Source organism: Lutra lutra, chromosome 10, assembly GCF_902655055.1.
Source record: "Lutra lutra chromosome 10, mLutLut1.2, whole genome shotgun sequence".
NCBI lineage: Eukaryota > Metazoa > Chordata > Mammalia > Carnivora > Mustelidae > Lutra > Lutra lutra.
In genome coordinates, this window is record NC_062287.1 from 72,316,506 (window position 1) to 72,342,959 (window position 26,454).

At 41.1% G+C, this 26,454-nt stretch overlaps 1 long non-coding RNA gene across 1 annotated transcript; it reads right to left on the reverse strand.

Moving 5' to 3' along the window:
- Positions 1 to 836: 836 nt before the first annotated feature.
- Positions 837 to 26,333, reverse strand: LOC125080159 (uncharacterized). Its single transcript, XR_007121226.1, has 3 exons — positions 26,263 to 26,333; positions 1,421 to 1,565; positions 837 to 998 (listed from the first exon to the last, which is right to left on the reverse strand). It is a non-coding gene; the product is annotated as an uncharacterized LOC125080159 (long non-coding RNA).
- Between the last annotated feature and the right edge of the window lie 121 nt (positions 26,334 to 26,454).

Genomic DNA, 26,454 nt, shown 5'->3' on the forward strand with positions numbered 1-26,454 from the left:
GCCTGTTCCTCCTGGAAGCCAACCTCCCACCCCAGCCCTCTGGCCAAACATCGCAGTCCTGTTCCCTCAGCTTCCTCCTGAGAAACCAACTCCTTTACACTCAGACACTCCAGTGAAAGATTAGTAAGAAGCAAATCATTGCCCAGCATGATACTGTGCTCTGTGCTCTGTGCTCTGGAGAAGACAGGAGACAAGGAGGAACTTAAACCTTGATCAATGTTGCCCAATTGCCCAATGCTGATGTCAGTGTTCATTAAAACAGTTTGGAGATGGTGATTCACATCAAAAATACTTATACCCTTTGATGAAACTCTTGAATTTCTAGACAGCTGTAATAAGCTGAAGGATGGTCTTCCATGTATTCATGCCAGGAGCCTTGGAATATGTGACTTGACATAGTAAAAAGGACTCTGCAGGTGTGAATAAGACTCTTGAGGTGGGGAGGTGATCCTGGCTCATCCACGTGGGCCCAGTATAATCCCAAGAGTCCTTGTAAGAGGGAGGCAGGAGAGTCTGAGTCAGAGGACATGGGATGACAGATGCTGAGGTTGAAATGATGCACTTTGAGGTTGGAGGAAGGGGCCACTGGCCAGAGAATGTGGGCGACTTCTAGAAGCTGGGAGGGGCAAGGAATGGATTCTCCCCTGGAGCCTCCAGAAAGAACGCAAGACTGCCCACACCTTGATTTTAACCCAGCGAAACCAATTTAAGACTTCTGACCTCTGAAACTCTAAGAGAATACATTGGTGTTACTTTAAGCCATTAAGTGGGTGGTAATTGTTACCGCAGCTGTAGAAAACTAATACAGCATCTAAAGAAGTAATTCATACAAGGAGGCAAGTGCCAATTGTTTATTATAGCATTATCTTAAATTTTTTTATAAGTAGTAATAACTTGACATGACTTCCGATAGGGAATGATTAGATTGCCCAGTACAGACACACCATGAAGATTATAGAGCTGTTTCTTATACTGACGCAGCAGGCTCTCCAGGATACCTTAAACAAAGAAAGAAAATTATGTGTCAGTTCCCACAGAACGACCCACCTTTATGCATCTATGCGGGGGAAAAACATATGTATGCGTGCATACACACACACACACACACACACACACAAATAGGCTCATTCCCTTGAAGGGTTTTCAGGACTGAGGAGGGCCCTTCCTGGCTGTTTGGGCCAGCTGGTTCAATGGCAACATTGGTCCCAGAACATCCTTTTTGGTTCTGAGGGTCCCAAAGACTGTCACTGCCTACAGAAGGATGAAATGATCACCCCAGGACAGACTCAAGGCTCAAGGAGTATCTATGGCATATTCCCATCCCCATTCTCTTCCCATAATTTACAGCTTGAGGAAAGCCCCCAGGCCACACACTGGCCAGGTAAGGAAACAGAAACCCAGGACCCAGCCCCTCCAAGACCTGGTAGCTGAGCTGGGCGGCTGCACAGCTTGCGGCCCCCTGTGACGTCTTTGCAAACATGAGGGGTTTTGAGCCCCAGAACCATCCCATTTTCCCTGCTTCAGGCTCAAGTTCCCGCCCTGATTTTCTGGGCTTAATCTTCTTCCTGTGGAAATCAATAAGGACATTGTGATGGAATGATTCACGTTCAAGGTCAGGCCAGAGCAAATTGGAGGCGACATGCTGATTTTACCGCCCTCATGGAGTGGAGAGCCAATCCTGCTCACAGACCCTTTAACCCTTTCCTCGCCACTCCCAACACTGGGTCAGCACCTGCCCAGCCCAGCCTCTTCCCCCAGCCCCTTCGCCCTGCTGTGGCCCTGCCTTTTATATCTCCCCAAGGCTCTGACCACATGGACTTGGAGCCTCACATGGCTCCTGGTGATTTGGGGAAGGCAGATGGCAATCACAACCCTGGATCAAACAGGAACGATTTCAAGCTAAAGGTCGAATGCTACTTGTATAAGAACATTGGTCACATCCTGTGCCAGGAAATCGCCCTCCCTGAAGCAAAGCTTTCCCCATTTCCAACCCTCTTTTCTGAGCTCAAGGTCCCCTCTTCCCTGCTGTCCTGGACTGTCCCACCTGAGGAGGTGGAGGAGAAGGGGGACGAAGTTCCTCAGTTTTTTTTAATGAACAGCAAGTCAGACCTTTTCTGTGGCTCAAACATGATAGAGGTTTATGTCTCCCTCTTATAAAGAAAACAAAAACAAAAACAAACACAGGCGTTTCTGAGTATCAGGAACCTTCCATCCAAAATGATTCAGATACCCTGGCTCCTCTGTCTTGAGGGACCACCACCTTCAGCACAGGCTCACCTGCATCAAGCCGGCTCGCACTGGAGGCTGGGGAAGTAGGAAAGCAAGTGGCTTGCTCTCTTTCGCTCACATCTCAGCAGCCAGAACCTGTGCATGTGGCCACAATTAACTGCAGGGGAGACTGCGAGTTGTAGTCCAGCTGTGTGCCCAGGAAGAAGGGACCTGGGTCTGGAATACGTCTTCTCAGCGAGGAGGTGGAGATAGTGGGGACAAAGCTTAGGAGTTTGGCTGAGTAGGACCGAAGAGAGACAGGGCATGAGGTCAAGGGAAGATTTATTTGTTTGAAGGTTTGAGGAAGGCAGTGACTTGGCCATATATGCTGGGAGGAGCCAGGGGAGAGAGAAGGGTTTCGCTGGGGGAAAGATCAGGGTCTCCGAGGGCCCTTGGCTGGCATGAGGAAGAGCAGTGACAGGTAAGGACCCTCTGGTTGGGTGCACCCTGCTTTCCGTCTTTATTCATCCTGGGTTCCCAGTGTCTAACACAGGCCACTGGAAACTGAGTATGAACATACCTTTAAACATACAAGTAAGGAGCTGGGCAGCAAGAAGTTAAAGAGGATAGTGGTGGGCAGATCCAGGGAGCCAGGTGCCCCCCAACATACTGCGGCAGTGCCAGTTAATCCCTTGCAGCAGGCAGGAGGCCTGCACAGCTGTCTCTCCCAAGCTGGAACTGCATACCCAGCCGGCCCTTTGCCCAGAGGTCCTGGCAGCCCAGGGCGGAGGGAAGGGGAGGAGAAAGGTGGGCAAGATGGTGGGTGAAGCCCCTGCACGCTTGGAGAACTCATTCTTCAGAGTTGAGCTGTTCTGGAGGCTTGCTACTCAGCCCCCACTTGCCATGAAGACTGACCTCCCTCTGGGACAGGGTCCTCTCTAGCCAGCGAAAGATAGTGTGTCCCTGCCCACCCACCCCCAACGCAAACACCACGTCCATTCCCGCGTCTGCGTTTTTGCCTGGGGTTCTTGCCTCATCTGGGATGCCCTTTTCCTTCCTCTCTCTGGGCAGCTCCTGCCTAGTCTTCAGACCGACCTTGAGCTGTAAAACCCCCGCCCACAGCCTCCTTCTTTTTGGTCACGGCGCCCCCCTGACCCTTGGTTCTGCTTGCCTGGGGTGTCACATGCCAGTGAGGCTCGATGCTTTGCTTAGGGAAGGGGGACACAGGCCTTGCTTTCACCTTCATTCATTCTTCACCCACGTTTCATTACAACAGAGAAGGACACTAAGGCTCAGAGAGGTTAAGCAACTGCACAGCTGGAGAGTGGGGGAACTCAGGACATGAGCCCGTACTTGTCTCATTCCAGAGTCCACACCCAGACTTTCCTTCTCACTGGGAAAAGCAAGAAGCAGAATGCTGGGTGGCTAACAGCTACCATTCAGGCCCCTTCCTCCCAGAAGCCAGATAGGATAGTGGAAAGAATATTCTAGTCTCTCTTTGGCCAGTTCCCAATTATAGGATGTTGGCAAACGTCAACCCTCAGTCCCCCTTTGTGAGGAGGGGCGACAGGTTCTACATGCTTAGGGCTGGCATGAGTGTCAAGTGAGATCATGGATGGGAACGAGCTGGACAACTGCAGAGTCTGCCGCCCTGTGAGAAGCTGCCTGGCTGAGCCAGGCGATCCCAGCCGGAGCAGGCCACGGAGCAGGAGAAAAGCTGGAGCACAGGGCCTGATGGACCCCCTGCCTACCATTTCTGCAGGAGCTCTCGGGCTCACGACCGAGCCTTTGAGTGTGCTGTGCCCAGACAGCTGTGTTTCCTGTCCCAGTTCCCCCTGAGCTCAGGCACTGGTTATACATGGTTGGAGCTGAGCGAGCAGCGTGCTTGGGGGAAAAGCCCAGATGATGGGGTCTGGCTCTTTCTCTAACAGCTACGTGATTTATCCTCTCCAAATCTCGGTTTCATCACTAAAATGGAAATGAGAATCTGGCAAAGTGATGGTGAGAATATTTACAGGTAAAGCCCATGACTTATCATAGGAATTTAATGAACGGAGCTATTGTTGCTACTGTGGACAGAACCTTTAAGGTCAACTCCTTCAAACTCCACATCTCCAGAAGCAGAAACTGACCCTAGAGAGAGACAGTGACCTACCCAAGGTCTCACTGCAAAGTGAGCAGAGCCAACACCAGACTCCAAACCCGTGCTCCTTCCATTCCATCCTCCAGGGAGTTTCCTCCGACTTCCAACCCATGCAGTGTCTCCTTGCTTGAACCTCACAGCCTTCCCTGCCTGAGTCATCTGCTGGGCCTTCCAAGAGTTCTGTCTCCATCTAAGACAGGCACCTCTTGCTCCTGCCCTAGCCTCCCGAACAGTAGCTATTAGAAGGCTGGGTCCTCTGCAAGGTGTTCAGAACCAGCCAGGGATGTTCCTAGGGGTCTGGAAATGTTCCAGGGATGGAGTCCCAGGATGGAGAGGGGAGACAGAAGTAAGAGAGGGAAGGGTTAAAATGAGGCAGCTGGAGAGGGCAGCCTACAGACAGCCCAGCCCAGCACTGGGAGGCCTGCACCACTCCATTCCTTTGCAGATCAGTTACACCCAGCTGTCTCCCTCCCCACTGCCAGTGCCCCTCGGATTAGGCGGGAAAGGATCCCGGCCTGCAGCCTGCACACGGCCCATGGGGAACAGCGCCTGCAGCCCACGCCTCCGCGACAGCTGCTGAGTGTCAGGCGAGAACATAGATCAGCAGGGTCCTGGCAGAGGTGCCCCCAGCACAGGCCCTACTCCCAACATGCGCAGGAGGGGCCGCCCAATGAGAAAGGGGGTCTGTAAGGGATTTGGGAGGTACAGGGAAGGGACTGTTCCCAAAAATACCTCCTCTGCACATATGTCACTGGGCCTCAAATTCTACCATTAGACATCTTAGAAACTTCAGGTCTTTCAAAGACACCAATTAAAAACTACACTTCTTGGAACAGCTGGCATTCTTATGTACCACTTGATGAGACTGTCTTGGTAAAATTGACTAGAATTTTATTTTACTTTTACAACGCATGTATGAAGTCCCTCAAAAATGTTTATTCCTTGGGTGGCTAAGTTGGTAGAGTGTCGGTGTCTTGGTCTCATGTCTTGATCTCAGGATTGTGAGTTCAAGGCCCATGTTAGGCACGAAGCCTACTTTAAAAAAATGTCTTCCTTTGTCTCAGTCATTCCACTGAGAACTTTAACTTAAGATGAATTTGATGTAAATAGTTGATAATATGGAAAAAAATGTTGTGGGCTATAGGGCTCTGGGTGGCTCGGCTGGCTCAGCATCTGCCTTCAACTCAGGTCATGATCCTAGGGTCCCAAGATTGAGCCCTGCATCGGGCCCCACATTGGACTCCCTGCTCAGTGGTGAGTCTGCTTCTCCCTCTTCCCCTGCTCCTCCTTCTGCTCTCTCTTTCCCAAATAAATAAATAAAATATTTTTTTAAAATGTTGTGGGCTATAGTTTCAAGATAAAAAGACTAATACCACAGATACTCTCAAAATACTCAAAAAAGCTATATGATATGACAAAGAAAATTTAAAACTAGAAAATATCTGTACCTATAATGAAAAACATGGAATCGTTCCCTCAATAGGCCAAACACACAAAGTTTCTGGAAACTATCAAGCAAATGGGAGATAGCACAGCACATAGGTTAGACAGAACTTCTGGGTTCTAATCCTGATTACTTTACTCAACAGTTCTATGACCTTGGAAAGTTACTGAACATCTCTGAACTTCAATTTCCTCAACTTTGAAATTGGAATAATCATTATAATAGTGGTGAGAATCATGTAAAGATTAGAAGAGGTCATGTGTGGGAACATCCTTGTGATCTCACCATCAAAGGAACCAGCATCAGCCAGTGAATGAATGGCTATGGTGTGTCTCCCCCCATCACCCACCTACACAAATGCCGAGAAACCCCCACATAATATCAATTCAGATTAATGTAGACCTTTATTATAAATATTACCAGTCAATTAAAACTCACTAACTATTTGAAAATGATGGACTGCCCCAAAATGATAGCCAAGCTGAGATTGCGAGGGAAATTTCCATCAGTGAAATACCATCAATTCAAGAAACATGAAAGACATGAACAGTATTCTAATAAACATCCCCAAGATGATTTGTGAGGATATTTAAGTATCTATAAAATAGGGAGCTAATATACAAAAACACAATTAGAAAACAAAAGTTTTGTTTTGACCTTACAACATGACCTTACAACAGAGTATCCTGCAATTGCACACCCACCATGCAATTATAAAAAAATAGAAAATTGGACAAAATACATGAGATCTGTGTTTTCAGACATTGGACAACAGGCAATGCAGGGCTAGGATCCCTAAGAGGAAAGAAAATAAGTGCAACGAGTCTTACTAGAAAGCCCCAACCTTCTGCCTACAGGCATTTTCTGGAAAAAGACACAGAGATGGGGAAGCCCCAGCAGAGGGTGGTGGCCTCAATGACTTGAAGAGACAGAGATCACAGCAGGAAATCTGAGGTAACTGGAAATTGTGTAGCAGAGTATCAAAGTAGAGGGAGTTATGTAGGAAAAGAGTTCCAGAAATCTACATAGATTGTCTGTTGATGAATACTAAATTACACATATACAAGGCAGAAAACTATAAGACTGAGGAAAGAACTATTGACCAGTTGTAAACTGAGCAATTCCTGGAGCTTATGCAAGAATAGGAGACATTCAGGTTCTTACCAGCCACAGTAGAGAGACCTCATTGAATGTCTGGGGCATTTAATTGAGCCTCCAGAAAGGGTCTTGCCATAGAAATAGAACTAAACTACCCCAGAGTAAATCCTATGAAGGACCTGCTCTAATTGTTTTGAAACAAGTGTGAAACTGACCATGTTGATATGTAAATAACTTAACTGTAAGATATAACTCTAGATATTCTCTAGAAGAAACAAAATCCAGATGTTCAACAATGTGAAAATAACATTCATTTAATCAATTTTAAAAAAATTACCAGACATCAAGGAACCTGGCAACTGTGACTTAAAACAAGGAGAAAAATCAGTCAATATAAACAGACATAGAAATGACAAAGATGATACTAGCAGACAAGGACTTTAAAATAACTATTACAAATATGCTCAAGAATGTAGAGAAAAATATTAACATAATAAGAAAAGAAATGGAGGATATTTTAAAGAAGAAAATGGAACTTCTAGAGATGAAAACACAAAATTTTCAATGAAAACAGGATTAAAATATTAGAGACTTCAGAATAAAACTTCAACAAACTTGAAGACATAAGAAAAACTGTCCAAAAGGAATTACAGAGTGAAAAAAAAAGGCTGAAAAAATAAACAGAGCCTCAGTGACCTGTAAAATAATATAAAGAGATGTAAAATCCATGTAATTTAAGGACCAGAGGAAAGAAGGAAAAGAAAAAATATCTTACAAAATAACAGTTGAATCCAGAGTATATGGAGAATTCCTCAACTCAACAACAAAGAAACAAACAACACATTTTTTTTTTTAAAGATTTTATTTATTTATTTGACAGAGAGAGATCACAGGTAGACAGAGAGGCAGGCAGAGAGAGAGAGAGAGAGAGGGAAGCAGGCTCCCCGCTGAGCAGAGAGCCCGATGCGGGACTCGATCCCAGGACCCTGAGATCATGACCTGAGCCGAAGGCAGCGGCTTAACCCACTGAGCCACCCAGGCGCCCCAACACATTTTTTAAAATGGCAAATAACCAAGGCATTTCTCCAAAGAAGATACACAAATAGCCAATAAGTATAAGAAAAAAATGCATGAATTAATCATTAGGGAAAAAAAATCAAAAGCACAATGAAACATACTTCACACTCATTAGGATGGCTATTATTAAAAAAAAGTGGCAAGTGTTGGTGAGGATGTAGAGAAGCTTGAACCCTTGTGCGTTGCTGGTGGGCATGTAAAATGACACAACCACCATGGGGGAAAAATGACAGTTTCTAAAAAAATAAAAAATAGTATTACCATATGATTTAGAAATTCTATTTCTAGATATATATATTCCAAAGACTTGAAAGCAGGAGCATAAACAGATATTTGTATGCCCATGTTTATAGGAGCATTATTTATAATAACTAAAATGCAGGAACAACCCAAGTGTCTACTGATGGATGAATGGATAAACAACATTTTACACACAATGGAATATTATTCAGCCTTAAAAAAGGAAGAAAATTCTAATACATGCTGCCGTGTGAATGAACTTTAAAGACATAATGCTAAGTGAAATAATCTGATCACAAAAACAACAAAAATACTGTATGATTCCACTTATATGAGATACTTAGAGTAGCTTAGTCTAATGGTCAGTCAATGAATTGCACAAGGGTTATGCTTAAACATGCCAAAACCTACAAGATTCTTTACTCTGCCTATCAATCTCTAGTGGGTTGATGAGTACCCCTAAATTTGCAGTCATGATACTGACATAGGATAACATATTAATCAACAGAATAAAATTGAAATCTCAAAAATAAGCCCATACATATATGGTCAATTAATTTTTGGCAAGGGTGCCAAGACAGTTCAATTGGGATAGAATAGTTTCAAACAAATGGTGCTGGGATAACTGTTTATCTATATGCAAAACAATGAAGCTGGATCTGTGCTTATACCATATGCAAAAATTAACTCCAAATGGATTACAGACCTGAACAATTCCTGGAGCTTATGCATGATAGGAGACATTAAAGGTCTTACTAGCCAGAGTGGAGAGACCTCACTGAATGTCCAGGGCATTCAACTGAGCCTCCAGAAAGAGCCATGCTTTAGACATAGGACTACACTAACCCATAGTAAATCTTATGCCAAACCTCCTCTAATTAAGTTTTGAAACAAGTTTGAAATTGACCATGTTGATATGCAAATAACTTAACTGTAAGATATAACTCTAAATATTTTAAGAGGTAAAACAAGAAAACTTTCAGAAGAAAATACAGGAGTAAAATTCCATGACCTTGACTTAAATAAAGCCTTCTCTGATATGACATCAAAAGTTCAAGTGATGAAAAAAAAATAGTTACTTTGAACTTCATCAAAATGAAAACTTTTGTGTTTCAAAGGGGAACATGGAAAAAATAAAAAGACAACTCACAGATTGGAAAAAAATATTTGCAAGTCCAATGTCTAATAGGAGACTTGTATCCATAATATATAAAGAACTCCTACAAATCAATAGTAAACAACAACAAATAAACCCAAACAGTACAGTTTTTAAAACAAACAGAGGATTTGAATAGATATTTCTCCAAAAAATGTACAAATGTTCAATAAGCCCATGAAAACAAGATCAAAATCATTAGCCATCAGGAAAATGCTAACAATATAGTCAATGAGATACCACTTTTACATCCACTAGAGTGGCTATTTTATATATATATATATATATATATATATATATCACTCCACTCAACAACAAAATAAACACTTTTCAAGCTCAAATGGGCCATTCCCCAAGAGACTATATGTTGTATTATTAAATGAGTCTCAGTAAATTTAAAAGGAATGTAATTATACAAAATGTGTTCCCCAATCACCATGGAATTAAGTCAGAAATCAACAAAGAAAGAAATCTAGGAAATCTCCAAATATTTGGAAATTAAATAACATACTTCTACATAAAATACAGAAAAATCTCAAGTGAAATTGGAAATACCTTGAACTGAATGAAAACATAAACAAAACATATTAAAAATTATGGGATGCAGATAAGTCCTTAGAAGAAAATGTATAGTTTGAAATGCATATTAAAAAAGAACAAAAATTCAAAATCAATGATCTTAAGTTTTTACCTCAGAAGGCCATAAAATAAAGGCTGAATCCAACTCTAATTAAGCAGAAGGCTGTTAAGAGCAAAAATCAGAGCAGAAACCAGTGGAAAAGAAAAAAAGAAAACAATAGCAAAGATAAATAAAACCAGACAATAATTCTTTGAAGATATCAACAAAATTGACAAGCTTCTAGCTAGACCGACCAAGAATAGGAGAGAAGACACAAATTGCCAAAATCAGGAATGAATGAAAGAGTGGACATCAGAAAGTTTCTACAGAATTATAAGGGAGTATTATGAATAACCTCATGCCAACAACTTAGACAAATGAAGTGAAAAAATTCTGAGGAAGGTATAAAGTACCAACACTGACTTAAGAATAGAAAATATATAAAGACATATATCAAGTAAAAAACTGAATTGAAAATTAAGATTCATCCCACAAGGAAGCCCCTAGGGCCCATATGCCTTCACACGTGAATTCTACCACACATTTAAGGAATAAATGACACAAATCCTACACAAACTCCAGAAAAGAGAAAAATAGGGAACACTTCTTTATTTTACAAAGCAGGTATCACCCTGATACCGAAGCCAGGCAAAGACACAACAAGACACCAAACAACATTCCAATATCTGCCACAAACATGGGTGTAAAACTCTTTAAGGAAATATTAGCAAACAAATCCAGCAATACCCAAAAAGAAGTACACATTCTGATCAAGTGGGCTTTATCCCAGGAATGCAAGGTTGGTTTAACAACACCCAAAAATCAAGTAAATCAAGTAATGTAATATACCATATTAATAAATTTCCACATGACCATCTCAATAGGCACAGAAAAAGGATTTGATAAAATCCAACACCCAGTCATGATTTTTAACAACTCTTTAAAAAGTAGGAATACGAAAAAGCTTCCTCAACCAGATAACAGTATTTATTAAAAATTTACAACAAATGTCATACTTAATGCCCAAAGACTAAATGTTTTTCCACTAACATTATAAACTTAGTAGGATTTCTGGCCTCACCTCTTCTATGAAATCATGTTTTGGAGATTCTACCAGTGAAATAAAGTAAATAAAAGAAATCAAAGGCATACAGAGTGGAAATACAAAATTAAAACCGTCTTCATTCACATATTCATGATCATCTATGTATAAAATCCTAAGGAAACTAACAAAAAAGCTACTATAACTACTAACCAAGGCAATGCAATACAGATTCAATATACAAAAATCAATTGTATTACAAAAATCAATTGTATTACAAAAATCAATTATATTTCTATATAATAGTAACAATCTGAAAACAAAATTATGGAAAGAATGCTCATAATAATAGTATTAAAAAGAATAAAATGGAATACATTTGGAATATACTTAAACATGCAAAACCTATATACTGAAAACTACAAAATATAGCAGCAAGAATTTAAAGAAGATGTGAATTAATAAAGGGATATGCCTTCTTCATGGTTTGGAAGACTCAAAATCGTTAAGATGGCAATTTCCCCTATTAATCCATATATTCATTGAAATCCTCATCAGAATCTCAGCAAGCTCGTTTTGTAGAAAGTAACAAACTGATCCTAAAATGCATATGGAAATGGAAAGGACCTAGAATAGCCAAAATAATTTGGAAAAACACAAAACTGGAGGAATTACACTGCCTTTATTCATAACTTATTGTAAAGCTACAGTAATCACGACAATGTGATATGGGTCTATGGATATACATATAGACTACAATAGGGAGTCCAGAAATATACCCACACAATAGTAAGAAGTCAAAAAAACGCAATAAGAACAATAAGAACCTGAGCAAAATTTGAGCTGACACTTCACCAAAGAAGACACATGATGGCAAATAAGTATATAAAGAGATTCCCAATATCATTAGTCATTAGGGAAATCTAAATTAAAACCATAATAAGATAACACTATTATACTCTCTAGGATATCTACATACTAAAAGACTGATGCATCAAGTATTGAGAATGTAGATAAAGGGGATGCTCATACATTACTGGTGAGAATGTAAAACAGTACAGTCAGTTTAGAAATCAGTGTGAGTTACTTAAAAAGTTGAGTATAAACTTCCAGGGCCCAGAAAGTCTACCCTTACATAGATACACAAAGGAAATGAAAATTTGTGTACCCTAAGACTGTATGCAAAAGTTCATAACAGCATCATGCATAATGGCTCCAAATTTGAAATAACACAAATGTTCAATGGATGAATTAATAAACAAATATGGCATCCACATATAATGGACTGCCCAAGAATAAAAAAAGGAAATGAACTATTGATACATACAAAAATATGGGTGAACCTCAAAAAAATGTGCAAAGTATGAAATGCCAAATCCATAAAACTATATATTGTCTAATTCCATTTATATAAACTTTCTAGAAAAGCCAAAAATGTAGAGACAGAAATCAGATCAGTGGTTAGCCATACTTGGAATGGGAGTGGGGTTAACTGTAAATACACAAGGAGGACTTTTAAGATAGTGAAATTATTTTAAAACTGATTCCATAACTATGTAAACTTACTAAAATTCATGGAAACTTACAATGGATAAGTTTTATATTATGTAAATTATACTTCAGTAAAATTTTTCTTTTTAAACTTACTGTCTAAAACAAAAAATAACTATGTTTTTAATGGTAAATTACATAAATAAAAGTATAATGTATGATAAATAACACAATAGAATGGAAGTTAACTTGTAAGGCTGCATAATATACTGTTGTCCATTATACACAAAATGGTATAAAATTATATGAAGGCAGAATGTCATGTGATAAAGATAAACTAAGTATGCTCATTCTAAATCATTTTAAAATAACTAAAACAAAAGCTATAGCTAATATAACAATGGTGGAGATACACTGAAATTAAAAATACAATTAATCAAAAAAAGGACAGGAAACAAGAAAAGTAAGAAAAAAGAGATAGGATAATAGAATAAATACAAAACAAATAAGTAGATAATAGATTAAAACTCTGTTATTATATTATTATAACAAATCATTGCATAATATTAAAAAGGATCTCAATAATCTAGTAGTAGATTGAAGAGACTTTTTTTAATGAGCCAATTATAATACCTACAGAAACAGGTTTTTTTTTTTAAAGATTTTTTTCTATTTATTTGAGAGAGAGAGAGAGCTTGAGAGAGCATGAGTGTGGGGGGTGGGGCAGAGGGAAAGGGAGAAGACGACTCCCTGCTGAGCAGGGAGCCCAACATGGGGCTAGATCCCAGGACCCTGAGATCATGACCTGAGCTGAAGACAGATGCTTAATCAGCTGAGCCACCCAGGCACCCAAGAAACACTTAAAATATAAAGTAGGTTAAAAAGGAAAGAATAGAAAAAGAAACTTTACACAAGATTAGTCATAAGAGAGCTATAATGAATATATTAATTTCAGACAGAGTGGACTTTGGAGCAAGGAATATCACTAGAAGTTTTTTTTTTTATTTCAAGATTTTATTTATTTGAGACAGGGAGAGACAGAGAGAGAGAGAAAGCAGGAGTGGGGAGGAGAGAGAGAGGGAAAAGCAAACTCCCCACTGAGCAGGGAACCTGGTGAGGGGCTCAATCCCAGGACCCTGAGATCATGACCTGAGCCAAAGGCAGACAACTTAACTGACTGAGCCACCCAGGGATCCCTCATTAAATGTTCTTTTAAAAAACTTCTTTTTTTAAAAGATTTTATTCATCTATTTGACAGACAGAGATCACAAGTAGGCAGAGAGGCAAGCAGAGGGAGAGAGAGAAGCAGGCTCCTCGCTGAGCAGAGAGCCCGATTCGGGGCTTGAACCCAGAGCCCTGGGATCATGACTTGAGCCAAAGGCAGAGGCTTTAACCCACTGAGCCACCCAGGAGCCCCCTTTTAAAAAACTTCTAATGATATTACTGGGGTGCCTGGGTGGCTCAGTCAGTTAAGCATATGCCTTCATCTCAGGTCATGATCCCAGGGTTCTAGTATCAAGCTCCATGTTGGGCTCCCTGCTCAGCAGGGAGTCTGTTTCTCCCTCTGCCACTCCTCTGCCCCAACCCCTTGCTCATGCTCGTTCTCTCTCTCCCAAATAAATAAATAAAACTCTTTAAAAAAAAAAGAACATTTAATGATGAAAGAGTTAATGCATCAAGAAAACATAACAATCAATAGTTTGCATGCACCTAATAACAGAACTCCAAAATATATAAAAGCAAAGAAATCATAATTATAGTTGAAGATTTCAACACCTTTTACCAATGATTCAAAGAACAAGTAGGGGCGCCTGGGTGGCTCAGTGGGTTAAAGCCTCTGCCTTCGGCTCAGGTCATGATCCCAGGGTCCTGGGATCGAGCCCCACATCGGGCTCTCTGCTCTGCGGGGAGCCTGCTTCCTCCTCTCTCTCTCTCTCTCTCTCTGCCTGCCTCTCTGCCTACTTGTGATGTCTGTCAAATAAACAAATAAAATCTTTAAAAAAATCATAAGAAGACAGAAAATCAGTAAGGCTTTATATAGATTTGAACAATACTATCAACAACTGGACCTAACTTTTCTTTTTTTTTTTTTTTTTAATTTTATTGATTTGACAGACAGAGATCACAAGTTGGCAGAGAGGCAGGCAGAGAGAGAGAGAGGAAGCAGGCTCCCTGCTGAGCAGAGAGCCCGATGTGGGGCTCGATCCCAAGACCCTGAGATCATGACCTGAGCCGAAGGCAGAGGCTTTAACCCACTGAGCCACCCAGGTGCCCCTGGACCTAACTGTCTTTCATAGAGCACTCCACCCAACGAGAGCAGAATACTCATTCTTTTCAAGTGGACATGGGATATTTGCAAAGATAGACCATATACTGAGCCATAAACTGAGACTAAATAAATTTAAAAGAATACTGTCATAAAAAGCATTTTCTCTTACCACAATTGAATTGTTAGAAATCATCAACAGAAAGATCTAAAAAAAAAAAAAAAAAAAAAAAAAAAAAACCTCCAAATATCCAGAAATAAAACACTTCTAAATTATTCATAGGTTGGGGCACCTGGGTGGCTCAATAGGTTAAGCCTCTGCCTTCTGCTCAGGTCATGGTCTCAGGGTCCTGGGATCGAGCCTCGCATTGGGCTCTATGCTCGGCAGGGAGCCTGCTTCCCCCTCTCTCTCTGCCTGCCTCTCTGCCTACTTGTGATCTCTCTCTCTCTGTCAAATAAATAAATAAAATCTTTAAAAAAATAAATTATCCACAGGTTGAAGAAAATATTTTTTTAATTAGTGATTAGAAATTAAAACATAGTACATCGAAATTTATGGGACGTTTCTAATGCACTATTTAGGTGGAAAATTGTAACACTAATTGCCTATATTAAAAAAGAAGAAATGTCTCAAATCAATGATCTTAATTCTCACTCTAAGAAACTAGAAAGAGAAGAAAAAATTAAATTCAAAGTAAATGTAAGGAAAAAAAATGAAGGTTGTACCATCTTTATTAGGAGACTTGGGGGTGAAAAAGACAAAGTAAATATAAGAATGGAAAAATAATAATTAAAGTTGGAATGGATAAAATAGAAAACAATAGAGAATAAATAACAGAGGGAAGTCATTAAAACCAAAGTCTTGTTTTTTAGAGAAGCTTGATAAAATTGATATACCTCTAGCCTAATTAATCCAGAAAAGGCAGAGGAAAAAATTACCAATATCAGTATTTAATAAAGCGGCATCAATGCATGTCCTATGGACACTAAAGGAAAATGAAATAGCATTATGAACAACTTAATTCCCATAAATTTAACAATGTATATGAAATATAAAAATGAAACTAAAAAGAAAAATAGACAAACTCACAATTATAGTTGGAGACATCAGAACTCTTTCAGTAATAGATACAATAAGTACACAGCAAATGGTAAAAAGATACAGAATCTGAACAACACTACTAATCAAAATGACCAATTGACATTTAAGGAAAACTTCACCCACCAACAGCAGAATACTCATTCTTCTCAAGTGTACATGAAGCATTCATCAAGAGAGGATATATTCTGGGTCATTAAACAAACCTCAAGAAATTGTTTAAAAAACTAAAATTATACGAAGTATATTCCCTTGCCAAGCAGAATTAAATTAGAAATTAATAACAAAGATGTCTGGGAAATCCACAAATATTTGTAATTTAAACAATGTATTTATTAACAACTCATGTGTCAAAAGGGAGTTGCAAGAGAAATCAGAAAATATTTTGAATTGAATGTAAATAAAAATACAACATATTACAACTAGTGGGGTGCAACTAAAGGACAAATATTTATAGCATTAAATCCATATGTTTGAAAAGAAGAAATCCATTATCTAAGTTTTCATCTCAAAAAAGCAGAAAAAGAAGAGTAAATTAAATCCAAACCAAGTAGAAGGAGGAAAATAATAAGGAGCAAAAATCAATAGAATTTAAAAGAAAAACATTACAGAGAAAAATCAATAAATCCAAAGTGGTTCTTTGGCAAGAACAATAAAATTGATAACATTCTAGCCAGTCAGATTAAGAAAAAGAAAAAGGAGAGATGATACATATTATCAACATCAGGAATGAATGAAGGGAGATTACTACAGACCTTACAGACACTGAAGCAGAATAAGACATTATTGTGCAAACAATTCCGATAACTTTAATAACTTAAAAAAATGGAAAAATTTTTGAACACATAAAATACCAAATTTTTTTAAAAGATTTTATTTATTTATTTGACAGAGAGAGGGAACACAAGCAGGGGGAGTGGGAGAGGGAGAAGCAGACTCCCACGGACTCCGGGATCATGACCTGAGCCAAAGGCAGACACTTAACTGACTGAGCCACCAGGCTCCCCTAAACTACCAAATATTAAGAAGAATTAGACAATCTAAATAATACTATACTATTAAAATTTAATTAGTGATTAAAAACTTTCCAACAAAGAAAACTCCAGGATCAGATGTCTTCACTGGAAAATTCCACCATATATTAAGGAAGAAATAATACCAGTTATATGCAAAAACTTTTAGGTAATTAAAGAGGAAGGAATACTTCCTAATTCATCTTGTATGGCCAGAATTACCCTGATACCAAAACCAGAAGAAAGATATTATGAAAAAAACAAACTATAGACCAATTTTCTCATGGACATAATTGCAAAATATTAGAATATCAAAATCTAGCAATATAGAAAAGAAATTATATATCATGGCCAGGTGGGGCTTATACTTGTGTGCAATCAATCAATGTAACAGAGAAAAATCACTGTCAACAAAGGAATAGGAACAGACATAATATCATCTCAATAAATGCAGAAAAAGCGTTAGAGAAAATTCAACATTTATTCATGAGAAAAGCTTCCAGAAAACTAAGATTAGAAGGAAACTTCCTCAATCCAATAAAAGGCATCTAAGAAAAATTCTCTAAGTGGTATCATACTTAATGATGAAAGACCGGGGCGCTTGGGTGGCTCAGATGGTTAAGTGTCTGCCTTTGGTTCAGGTCATGATCTTGAGATCCTGGGATTGATCCCTGTCAACTCCCAGCTCAGCTCCCGCTCAGCAGAGCAGGGAATCTGCATCTTCCTCTCCCTCTGCCTCTCCCCCTGCTTGTTCTCTCTCTGTCTCTGTTTCTGTCTCACTCTCTCTCTCTCTCAAATGAATAAATAAAATCTTTTTAAAAAATGATGAGAGAGGGGCACCTGGGTGGCTCAGTGAGTTAAAGCCTCTGCCTTCAGCTCAGGTCATGATCCCAGGGTCCTGGGATAGAGCCCCGTATCAGGCTCTCTGCTCAGTGGGGACTCTGTTTCCACCTCTCTCGGTCTCTGCCTGCCTCTCTGCCTACTTGTAATCTTTGTCAAAAAAATAAATAAAATCTTAAAAAAAAAAAAAGAAAGACAAAACACTGTCCCCCTAAAATTGAGAACAAGTATAGGATACCTTTTCTCACCACTTCTATTCAACATTGTTCTGCAAGTTGTATCCAATGAAAGAAGTCAAGAAAAAGAATCAAAAGGTATACAGATTGGAAAGGAAAAAATAAAACTATCTCTATTCCCAGATGATAATTGTCTAAGTAGAAAATCCCAAAGAATCAACAAAGAATCAAGAAACTAATAAGTGAATTCAGCAAGTTTGTAGGATACAGGATCGATACAATCAAAGAACTTGAAATCACAATTTAAAATAAGTAATGTTTCAGATGATTTGCTATAATGAAAAAACAATACAGTGGGTGGCTTAAATAACAGAAATTCATTTTCTTATAGTTCTGGATGTTGGGAAGTCCAAGATTAATGTGCAGGCTGACTTGGTTCTCCATCCTCCTGCACTGTCACTGATCTTTGTCAAGAGCAGGGAAAGGTTGATGGAGAGGAGCCTGCGAGTATGAACTACCCTCTTGTTCGCAGGTCCCAGCATTTCTATACTTTCGTATAAGCTCACATTTGGCCTTTAGCAGTTTCTTTTAAAAATTTATCTCGTGAAATAAGTCAGACAGAGAAGGATAAATACCATAATGATCTCACTTATACGTGGAATGTAAAACAAAAGCAAAAACAAAAACCAAGCTCATAGATACAGAAAACAGATTGGTGGTTTCCAGGCGTAGGGGGCAGAGTATGGGGGAAATGGGTGAAATTTCCAGTTATAAAATAAATAGTCATGGGGATGTCATGTACAACATGGGGACCCTGGTTAATAGTGCTGTATTGCAAATCTGAAAGAGGCTAAGAGAGTAGATCTTAAAAGTTCTCATCACAAGAAAAGAAAATTCTGTAATGATGTCAACTAGACTTATCGTAGTGATCATTTCACAAAACACACAAATATCAAATCATTACATTGTATACCTGAAAGCTAATATAATGTTACATGTCAACTGTACCTCAATAGAAAACATAAAAAAATCATTTGATGTAACAAAGATAAATAAATATTTGTCTCTATTCTTTTTACCTCTTTCTATGGCACCCAGATCTCTTCTCATACTCTGCTGTAGGTAAGCAAATGCTCATATCCTGACTCTGCTTGGAGGGCCCTGTATTTCCTTAGATTTCAGATGCCAGTTATCCTGGACCCTCCACTCTCTGATGGGTTATTAGCTATCTACTGCTTCCTAACAAATTATCCCTCAAACATAGCAGCTTAAAGCAATACACAATTATATCTCACAGCTGCCATGTCTCATGAATATGGCAGTGGCTTAATGGGGTGGTTGTGGTTCAGGGTCTCCTGTGAGGTTGCAGTCACACTGCCATCCAGGGCTATAGACACCTCAAGACATGAATAAGGCTGAAGAAGCTTCCCAAGCTCATGCATGTGGTTTTCAGCAGGCCTTGGTTCATTGCTGGTTGTTGGTCAGAGACTTCATTTCCTTGGGCCCTTCCACTTTTGGGCCCTTCCACTCTCAACCTGGCAGCATACTGCCCCCAGAGCAAGTGATGAGAGAGAGAAAGCCCAAAACAGAAATCCATATTCTTCTATAAGGTAATCTTCAATGTGGTATATCATCACTTCTATTGTATTCTAGGACTGGTACCATATAGCAGGAAATTATACACAGGTGTAATTTACACACAGGAAGTAGGGATCATGGGGAGCCATCTTGGAAGCTGGCTACTACAGAGAGGTTCAAGAAATGTTATGTTTTTTTCTAATTAATCCAGCTTTCTCTTTTTGTTACTATAAGAATAATGAGCAAATCTCTTTCCCCTTTCTGTATCACAGACATGTTAGAAGTCTCCCTCTACTTACACTTCTGTCTACACTTTTCACCTCTTTGCCTTATTGCATTGTATTTTGAGAGAATTTCTTGGCACTACTTTTTAGTTCATTGATTCTGTCTTGAGGATGTTCATCAAACCTTCCATTATTTTTTCCCCCAACAATATAGTTATTATTTCTGAGAAAAATTGAGAGGTTTTTTTTAATAATCTATTTTGAAAAAGATTTATTTATGTATTTATTTGACAGACAGAGATCACAAGTAGGCAGAGAAGCAGGCAGAGAGAGAGAGAGGGAAGCAGGCTCCCTACTGAGCAGAGAGCCTGACACAGGGCTCGATCCCAGGACCCTGAGATCATGACCTGAGCTGAAGGCAGAGGCTTAACCCACTGAGCCACCCAGGTGCCCCTAAAATATCTATCTTAATACAGGACTAGAATGCATGCTCTTGATAACTGCTATTGGTCCAGGGTTGGGCATATGACACAAAGTTGCCCGATCAGACTCAAGAAAAAGACTTATATTCCATGGCTGGGGAGAGAATATTTTCCTCTTTCCCATTAAACTGAATAAAGGGGGGGGGGATTCCCCTTTTCTACTGGCAGTTATCTTGTGACACAAAGTGACACAAAGTAAAGCAAAGCTGAGAGACAGAAAGAACCTGAATCCTTGATGACACGCTAAATAGACCAGCCCTGAAACCCACTTTATCTCCGAACTTCTTGCTCTGTGAATTAATGACTGCTCTTATTGTCAGATCCAGTTTGAGCTGGGTTTTCTGTGACATGTCACCCAGTCCTTCCTGTGCCCATATAATGTCTTCCTTAGTAAATGAATCCCTCCTTCATGCAAATAGAAAGAGATGGACCGGGGCCAGAATCTAATAAGAATGGGCTCTCATTAACCTTATCTTTTACCCTTAGCCACTGATCCTCCTCTCTCACCTCTCCTACAAAGTGGTCCTTGACTTTGTGGCCTAGCCACTCTTCACCACCAATCCACAGAGCCCCGATCTGTCACAAAACACTTTCAGGACAACCCTGGCCCCCAGTGACTATGAATCCAAGTTAGCCCTTGACATATGATCAGTAAAGCATCTCTGACGCCTGTTGCAGGATCCCATAGTAGGCAGACCCGTAAGTGAGAGCCCCACTGCCAGGTTCCCATCCTGGTCCTGTGTGATCTCTCTTCCCTCTCTGGGCCCTAGGCAGCCATCCACTTACAACAACTGAGCTGGACTCTATGTCTCAAGGTCTCTTCTGCCTCTGACGTTCCAGGATTTCTGGACTCTGAGATACATGAAATCTACCTATCCTGGTTAGCCCAATGTCCCATTTTTCATTTGGCACACATCCATTCTGCACTGGTCTCCAGCATTATATGGCAAACGTGAAGGAAAGAAGTTAGAAAACTGAGCTCCCCAATGTCCGGGCTCATGGCCCTGGAAGTCCATTTTCAGGCAGCTAATAACAGGCCAGCCTTTGTCGGGACTCATTTCTTGACATGTTAAGAGAGTTGTGCCTCATCTATAGAGACACCCAGGGGAGGAGTGGAAGTGCCAGGAGATGGTCTCTGTCCCAGGGATGCAGGACAAGAAGAGGAAAGACTGGGGTAAAGGACAGACATTTGGCGGGGAAATGGGAGGGAAAGGAGTGGAGACCCCAAGGAGCCAGAGCTGGTCATCCAAGAGATCCCTGTCCTCTCCCCCTTGCTTGGGAACTCAGTTGGCCATTTCCTCCTCCAGCCCCTTCCCACCAGCTACACCAGCATCCCCTCCCTCCCCATCCCAAGTCTTGCTCCAATTTCAAAGCTTTCTCTGGCCCCAGCTGGGTTGGGAAACCAAGGAAGGGAGAAGGCATGATTTTTAGTCCTGTTTTGGGGAGGGGGTGTAAAGAAGGGGCTGGTGGAAGACAGAAAAGAAGTAGAGCCTTTTGAAATGAAAGCCGGGCCAAGCTCATCAGAGATTAATGTAGGAAAAACCCCACTTGTGTGATGGGACCCAGATGGTGGGCAGACTTGCCGAGGCTGCTGACAGATCCTGATGGTCCACAGCCTGCCTCTCACTTCTCAGCCTCATCTTGGAGAAAAAGATGCAGGCCCAGCCCCTCAGGAAACTTGGGGCTGCCCCAGGGCTCCTCCAGACCAGGTGGAAAGCCAGAGTTCTGACCCAGTGGCTTCTCACTCCAGCTTCCTGAACACAGGCATACACATGCCTATTGACACACACACAGAAAGGGAGAGAGAATAGAGAGCTGTTCTTGGCCCTTTCTCCCATGAGAAGCCTGGCCTAGAGAAGAAAGGTCCCAAAGCAGACTGGGACCTCATTTAATAGCTGGAAGTTGGTGGAAAGAGTGCTGTGACCACCATCCCAACTTCATGCCCAGTCACTGCCCTAATTTCTTTCCTTCTTTTTCTAGCCACACTCCTCAAAAGAGTTAACTCCTTCACTGTCCTCTGCTTTCCCACTATCGAGAACTCCTTGCAGCATGGAGCCCGGTCTCCCCACCCAGAGAAACGATCCTGTTCCCACCCCTTCCATACTAAATTTAACAGATACGTCCTCAACTGTCCAGGCCTCCCAGCATTATAAGACAGATGGCTCCTTCTGGAGCCTCTTGCTCCTGGTCTCCTCTGACTGCTCTTTGTCTCCCTCATTCACGGGCTTTTCTTCTTTTACCTTCCCATGCCTTCCTGTCCCTTCCCTAAAGGTAGGCTTCTCAGTCTCCTCTCTCACAGTCGCTCCTGCATATGTCTTCTCCTCCCGAGTCTTCAAACAGCAACTCCAGGCTGATGAGACCCAAAGCAAGGTCACTCACCTCACCTCATTCTCTTCCTGAGCCCCAGTTTATCCCCCATCTGCCTCCTGACAACCCATTCTAGGCAGTTAAAACCCAACACAGCCCTTAACTTCCCACCAACTTCTTCCCCTCCTGGGATTCCCATCTCAGGAGAAGTACCACCATCTACACGGTTAGTTGGGAACCTGAGACTCATCACCACCACCCCCATCCACTCAGACCACAGGACATTGATTCTACCTCTTGAGTAACACCTGGATTCTGCTTCTCTCCAATCTCAGTAACCTCAGGCTTCCATGCCTCTTCCTCTCTCTCCCAGAAGGATGCAAACAGCTCCCATCAGATCATCAAAAAGACTCCCTCTTCACTGGGCTCTCTTTTTTTTTTTTTTTTAAAGATTTTATTTATTTATTTGACAGAGAGAAATCACAAGTAAGCAGAGAGGCAGGCAGAGAGAGAGGAGGAAGCAGGCTCCCTGCTGAGCAGAAAGCCCGATGTGGGGCTCGAACCCAGGACCTGGGATCATGACCTGAGCCGAAGGCAGCGGCTTAACCCACTGAGCCACCCAGGCGCCCCTTCACTGGGCTCTCTTGGCACCCTTCTTGTGCTTCCAATCGAGCACGTACATTGGCGTCTACCACACTCCTTAGGGTTATTCCTCCTTGGCTAAACTGTGACCTCCTTGGGGGCGGAGAGAGTGTCTAAGTCACCTTCATAAAGCCATTCCTTAGTCCAGGACATAATGTGTGATCAAAATATTTAATGTTTGGCTAAATGATTCTATTCCAAGTATTGTGCCTGCTTCCCGAAACCAAGCCGACGCTAGAATTTTCTGTGCTGAATCCAGGGTGCGGAATACCAGTGCGGCTGCTCCTGGATGGGGCATAAAGCTGAGCAATTATTTCCAAACTGGGTGTTTTCACCAGCACAGGCAATACTGTGGTAAGCATCTTTGGGCATAAAGCTATTTTTGTATTTTGGAGTCTGTCCTCGGGACAAGTTAGAAAGAACAGCGGCCACACTATCCAGCTCTCCCCTGGGAACAGATTCACCCCGAGAGTGTGGTGAGAGCCTTTTCTGCAGCATCTCTGGGAAGCTACTGTGGAACTTAACCACAGACTGCAGTAAGAAGTTAAGAAGCTACAGAATACGAGTGCCAAGGAGACTTGGGGACACTGTCGGTAAGACTCTCAGGCTCAGAGAATGGGAGCAGCTCATCTAAGATCTTCCACATAGATGAGCTACTGAGTCAAGCCCAGGAATGAGGGCTGCCTGACGCCTCTCTCTGCCCGCATCCTATGCCTGCTTTGGAACTGCATGCACGTACTAAGTTCCCCAAGGGGAGGCTCTCCCTAGAGAGCAGAGGGTCTGACGAAAGTAGAAACCTTGAGGATGAGAAGCAACTGGTTCCCCCTAGGAGGCAGGCCTTCCAAACCTTCTGCATTCCCCTGTCCTCGCAAGGACATTCGCTTAGGAGCTTCAGGAGGGAGATGGGAAATGCAGAGAGGGGCACTCAAAATGTACTAAGGCACTCAAAGGAAGCAGTGGAATCACCCTGCCTTCCTCTTCATCATTCTTAAGAGAACAGAGAGAAACGACAACAACACTATACATTTAATTATCTAAGTCTCTCAAGTTCCATGTCGCCATGCTATTATTATCTGCATCCTACATATTTGGAAACAGGCTCAGAGAAGTCAATAACTCATTCAAAGCCACACAATAAAGACTCAAGTGCAAATGTGCCAGACTACAAAGCCCACAGGATTTGCTCCAATGACAAAAGTTTCCCACCTTCGAGCCAGTTTCGGGTCAGGTCTCTGTCGAGCAGCTCTGGTCTGGAGTTGAGTAAGTTCTGAGTCCAGAGCTCACCTCTTCCAAAGAGTTGTTGTGAAGAATAAAATAGATCTATGTGAACAGACACACATATCTATGGACAACTGGTTTGGGACAAAGATGCCACTGCAGCGCAACCGGGAAATAATGATCCTTCCAATAAATGGTGCTGGGACAATTGCATATCTACAGAGAAACAATAACTATGTTGACCCCCATCTCACTCTATACATAAAAATCAATTCCCTTTGGATGACAAATCTAAATGTGAAAGTTAACACACCAAATCTTTTAGAGCAAGATCTAGAACAGTTTTGTGACTTTGAAATAGATGAAAGTTTTTGGAATAGAACATTAAAAGCACTAATCAAAAAGGGAATTTTTTAAATAAATTAGACCATATTAGAATTAAGAATGTCTGCTCATCAGAAGTGCAATTAAGAAACTAGAAAAGCAACACATCAAAACAATGAGAAGGCATGTCACACACTGGGAGGAAATATTTGCAAAAAGATATATCTGATAAAAGACTGTTGCCAAATATACGAAGAACTCTTAAAACTCAACAATATGAAAACGAACAATTCAAATGTAAAAACAGGCAAAAGATCTGAACAGACACCTCACCAGAGAAGATATACAGAAAGCAAGTAAGCATATTAAAAGATGCTCAGTATTCATTAGGCACTTACGGATTAAAACAATAATAAGATACTACTACATACCATTAGAACACTCAAAACTCAAAACATTGACAACACCAAATGCTGGCAAGGATGTGGCACAAGAGGAACTCTCAGTCATTGCTAATAGCAATGCAAGATGGTACAGCCACTTTGGAAGACAGTTTAGCAGTTTCTTATAAAACTAAACATATTCTTGGGGCACCTGGGTGGCTCAGTCAGTTAAGCGCAGCCTTAGGCTCAGGTCATGATCCCAGGGTCCTTGGATAGCAACCTGCATCAGGCTCAACAGGCTCAGCAGGGAGCCTGCTTCTCTCTCTCCCTCTGCCCTTCCCCCAGCTTGTGTTCTCTTTCCTTCTCTCTCTCTCTCTCAAATAAATAAATAAAAATCCTTAAACTTTTTTTTAAAAACCCAAAATGATAACTAAACACATTTTTAAAGGTTTCATGTGTTTATTTATCTAGAGAGAGAAAAGTATATGAGCGTGTGAGTGGAGGGAGGGGCAGAGGGAGAGGGAAAGAGAGAATCTCAAGCAGACTCCCCACTGAGCTCAGAGACTGACTCCTGCGCACGAGCTGAGCTGAAATCAAGCTGGATGCTTAACCAACTGAGCCACCCAGGTGCCCCAAAACTAAACATATTCTTACCCTACAATCCAGCAATCACACTTCTTGGTATTTACCCAAATGAGTTGAAAAACATATGTCCATACCAAAAAATACTATACCGGTAGACATGCCATCACACATTTTTCCGAATCCACAGAAAGTACGTCAAGACTGAACCCTAATGTAAACTATGGGCTTTGGACAATAATGATGTGTCCATGTAAGTTCATTGATTGTAACAAATGTAGCACTCTTCTGCCGGATGTTGATAGTGGGGAGACTGGGTGGGAATGGGGGCAAGTGGTATATAGCAACTTTCTGTACCTTCACTCGAGTTGCTGAGATCCTAAAGCTGCTCTAAAAAAAATAAAGTTTTCGTTTAAAAAAAAAAGAAAAAGGCAACAGACAGACTGAAGAGAATGTAATGCATGTATCCAACAAAGCATGTTATCCAAACTCCTACAAATCAAGAGGGGAAAAAAGACGGTGCAACTTTTACAAAAGGCAAAAGGCTTGAATAGGCACTTCTCAAAAAAGAATGTCCAAATGGCAAATAAATGTATGAAAGGGTGCTTACCTTCACTAGTCATCAGGGAAATGCAAAGTAAACTCACCACACAGTACCACACGCATACCACTGCATGGTTAAAAGGAAGAAGACAGAAAATACTGAGATTTGGTAAGGAAGTGGAAATGAGAACTCTGAACTGCTTATGGGAAAGTAAATTGGTAGAACAACTCTAGAAAATTGATTCACTGTACATATCAG